The 3,965-nt window shown below is 45.0% G+C and overlaps 1 protein-coding gene and 1 long non-coding RNA gene across 3 annotated transcripts in view; both read right to left on the reverse strand.

The window, feature by feature from the left end:
- The window catches only part of LOC113974898, a 423,368-nt gene that overhangs the window by 273,778 nt on the left and 145,625 nt on the right, over positions 1-3,965 (reverse strand). The window lies entirely within an intron of this gene.
- The window catches only part of LOC113974909, a 13,505-nt gene continuing 10,068 nt past the window's right edge, over positions 529-3,965 (reverse strand). Inside the window, exons 1-3 of one of the 2 annotated variants that reach the window (XR_003536693.1) lie at positions 3,595-3,694; positions 1,262-1,508; positions 529-612 (exon numbers count right to left, since the gene is read on the reverse strand). This is a non-coding gene — a long non-coding RNA (uncharacterized LOC113974909). Of the gene's footprint in view, positions 613-1,261; positions 1,509-3,594; positions 3,695-3,965 lie in introns of those variants that run through there. The other variant, XR_003536694.1, reaches the window with a different exon arrangement.

The raw sequence follows: 3,965 nt of genomic DNA on the forward strand, positions 1-3,965 counted from the left end.
ATACCCTTTTATGGAATTCCCCGCTCTGATACCCTTTTATGGAATTCCCCGCTCTGATACCCTTTTATGGAATTCCCCGCTCTGATACCCTTTTATGGAATTCCCCTCTCTGAGGGAGGGACTGAGCACTCTCGCCTGAACTGGAGAATATATAAACTGGGAGTTTCGGAACCTTAACCACCACTCGTGGGATCCAGAGGAAGACTGCAGACCACCGCTCTCAACCAGACTGAGACCACCACCCTCAACTGGACTGCAATCACCACTTCTGACCAGACTGCAGCAGCTCTCCCACCAGCAGGTTTTTCCCCTCTCCCTTTACTTTGGACTCGGGGGGGGCCAAGGAACACCACTTTTGTTCATGCCCCAGGGTGCTGGGTTATACATTTGGGTTTTGCGGGTTAAAACCAATTGTCTGTCTGTATAATTGTACTTATTGCATTATTTTAATAAATTGTTATTCTGACTTATAATCTCTCTTTTGAGTTGAGTTCATTTCCCCTGCTGGTTAACTTTTAAACCAGCACAACAGTCCAGCTCGCTGCATCACGTTCCTCTGAACCTCAAGGAATGAAGCATTTTCCTTACCATTGTGAAGTGTTCTGTAAGCTGCTAAACAAAAAAAAGAAAAAAACAAGCTTATGAGACCTCAGAATTTATGAACTTTCCTTCCTGGTCAAAAAGCAGCCAATGCTTCATCAACCTGTACTGACACTTCTGCAGCTCCCTGGCCACACGAGTGGCCCTTTGCATGTGCTGACTTGCTTCACCCCCACAGGCTGAACCTCTAGAAAGTACCAAGTCCTCAGAGAGACAAACTGAGCCACTCTTTCCTCAGCAACCCAGCCCTGCAAAGCTGAAGCAAGTCCACACTCAGAGAGACCAAGATTTTACATGAGCCAGCTCTCCTGCCCACACAGAAAGCAGGCTCACTTGCAGGTCAGTAACCAATCATTTCTTCCACCTAGATTATGCCTCTATTTAGGAAAAACCCCACTCTACTGCTACTTTCCCCTATTATGTGACATTATTAACTGCTTTACTTACCCTACCTCTAGCATTTTCCTTTCAATCAGCATTATAGTTTCCAATTCATGTGGCGTGCGGGTGACTACAACTCAGAGACATTTCTGATGAGGAACAATCAGAACAACTTAAGACAAGTCTTAAGACTACCACATGATTATGGCAATATTTATCAACATGTAACCTTTCCCAGAAGCTCAGGAAAAGCAGAGGGCCTGTTCTTACATGTACTAACCTGGGAAGCAGTTCATCTGCTCTGTGTTGGATGGGCGGCTCCAATACATTGGAAGGAAGGACTGCAGGTATGAGCTGTGCTTGCTTCTTCCACACACGCCAGCTTACACACATCAACTCTGTGCAGGAGAGTAACGCCAACACGATTGTGATGGCAAGTTCTAATGGGAACACCAGCATTAATTCCCATCTGTCTAAGCAACTGGCAGTGTCCATCAATTACGGCAAGAGCCAACTAACAGTTGCAGCTGCAAAATAAAAAGAGCAGAATTAACATTTCAAGTTTCTGTCATTCACCTGAATTTTTTACAGTTGTAATTAGCAAGCTGCAGAAGCTGTCAACAATCAACATCAGCCAATCTGTCTGCACCAGGAACCCGACTACATGCCAGAAATTGTCTTCGACAGGTTTTTTTTCCCCCTTGCTTCCCTCCATTAGAATTTTCCCTTCAACTCCCCCACAACACTCATCTCTTTTACCATCAGTCACTAGAATTGAACTTGTCAAAACAGCGAGAGACAGAATGACTGACACTTAACTGATAAAGTCATAATTATTTCCTTTCTCCAAACCTCAGTATCAAAACATGCTGCTCTCTCCCCAGGCCTTTGCTTCCCTACCAGTACAGGAGCAATTTTGCAGCCCCTTCCCAAAAATGCAACCCTTACCCAACCCCGAACATTTCTTTCTGGGGGATACTGAGAAATTAAAAGAAGCTTTCCAGCTGAAGGCCTGCTCTTTCATGAGCTGGTGCAACTGGTTTCCCAACCTGCAGCAGAAGACCTTGTTACAACATCCACCTGCTCCGTTTACCCACAAACACCCAAACAACCAGTGCTTCAATTTTTGTCTGTTGCATCAAACCACACAGACATGAAACACACAAACAAAAAAATCAAGACAAAACCAACAATCTCCAAACACTTGCTCTTTTCAGTGCTAGCCAGAAACCAGTACTTTTTAAACACCTGAGAGTGTACAAAGAAAGCATCCTAAGAGACTATGGACACGTTGAATCAGATGGTCTGCTTTGAGGGGGAATTTATGTTGATTATTGAGGCTTTTTTTACAGGCTTGGTTTTTTCCTGGGTTTTTTTTGGGTTTTGTTTGGTTGGCTTGGGTTTTTCTGGGTTTGGTTGTTTTTTGTTTCTTTTTATATGAAGACCTCGCATTTTTAAAGCTATCGATCCTTTTCAAAACAAATTGTGGCACAGGCAACATATGTCAGCAATTAAGGGCTGATTTGTAACCTCTGCATTCACGGTAGATTAGAACACATTAGACATACACAACCAGCCAGGGACAGCTGTAAATGTTCAGGGACAAACTGCCCTCACAGGTGCATCGCCTCATGTACTTTCCTACTACCTGAGCTCAGCTGACCTGGGTGAGCTCATTTTCTGCAGCATTGCTGTGCTCATTTCCAATATAGTGACCAAAGACACAACTGTGGCAGAGCTGTGGGTAACATTTGAAACAAAATACTGCTTGGACAAGAAGCTCTAACTGTGCACTCCACACACACTCTGTTAGCTGACATCTACTTAATGCATTAATCCATCAGCCAGCTGAGCAACTACAATAAAAGCATAAAGCCACAGCATAAAAAAAAAAAAATATAACAAGAGTCTCAACAATTTGTATATCCACCAACAAAAAATGCATGAAGTACTCCTTTTCTTCAGGAACCACTCGAGTAGGTTTCACACACAGCTCTTATGTAGATACTGGAAACCTGGTAGAGCTAATCTAGGATTCATAAGTTACTACACATACTTACTATGAGTTACTACCATAGCAGAGTCCTAACAACCAACTAACACTGGAACAGTATACAAGGCAGAAAAGACTTCCCGGGCACTCTTACACAAATAATATTGATAAATTGACAAATAGTGACATAAAAATGCAGTTATTAACACAGAAATATCTGAACAACATGTTGGAAGAAAACCTCTTCAGCAAAAACCTCACCAACCTGAGGGTATAACAGACAAGTACAAAAGACCTGCTACTTCAGGAGTGCCTTAAACCTCTTAGCACAATATTGCACAGAGTTCACCTGCTTTGAAAACACAGGACATAAATCTTTTTCCCAGCCAGACGGTGAGACGTGGACCTGCTTCCAGCCTGGCAGGCTGAGACACAGCCTAAACCCCTTAGAGGGCCCTCTCTTCCCAAAACTAGCTGGGCGCTGCTTCCCAGTATAGCAAACCAGGAATAAGGAAACTGAGACCAGGCCTCCCAACCCCGCAGCCGAGGCCACTGAGCATCACCCAGCACCCCAAAGTGCCGGAAAGCACTCCCTTCCCCAGCAAGCACAGCTTTCGTACCGACAAAATCCAGCCGGAGCCTCGGGGAACAGCCTGAGGGGATGTGCGGGGCCGGCGCTTCCCGCATGGCGCCTGAGGGGACCCTCACGCGCCTGAGGGGGGGGAGTAACGGCTCTTCCCGCCTCGCGCCTGAGGGAGCCCTCACGCGCCTGAGGGGGAGAAAGAGGACGACGCTTCCCACAGCGCAATTCTGTTCAAAAAACCTTCAGCAGAAGAGCTTTTTACCCCCTCGTTACAGTATCCACTTGCTCCATTTACTCAGGAACACCCAAACAACCAGTCCTTCCATTTCTTTTTTCTGTCGCAAAAAGCCACACAAACATGAAGCAACCTAAACCAAAAACAAACAAACCCAAACCAAAAACAAACAA

Source organism: Neopelma chrysocephalum, unplaced genomic scaffold, assembly GCF_003984885.1.
Source record: "Neopelma chrysocephalum unplaced genomic scaffold, ASM398488v2 Primary Assembly neopelma1_128, whole genome shotgun sequence".
In the NCBI taxonomy this organism is placed as follows: Eukaryota; Metazoa; Chordata; class Aves; order Passeriformes; family Pipridae; genus Neopelma; species Neopelma chrysocephalum.